We start from the raw sequence: 222 nt of genomic DNA on the forward strand, positions 1-222 counted from the left end.
GGGGAGGGGGTCGGGCACCGGGAAACTTGCGCTGCCGCCGGGAGAGCCCCGCTGCCGGGGCCGGATCCAGACCTGCCTCCGCCTCGGGGTCCCGCACCCCCAGGACGGGGGGGGGGCTTCGCACCGGGCGGGTTTTAGCCGGAGCGGGGGGGGGGGGACACAGCTACACCAGTCCCTGCCCCGCCAGCCCCCCCTGGGCTGCCTTTGTTGGTGCTTCCCATT

The sequence above is a fragment of the Haliaeetus leucocephalus genome, unplaced genomic scaffold (genome assembly GCF_000737465.1).
Source record: "Haliaeetus leucocephalus isolate CR32 unplaced genomic scaffold, Haliaeetus_leucocephalus-4.0 Scaffold1000, whole genome shotgun sequence".
In the NCBI taxonomy this organism is placed as follows: Eukaryota; Metazoa; Chordata; class Aves; order Accipitriformes; family Accipitridae; genus Haliaeetus; species Haliaeetus leucocephalus.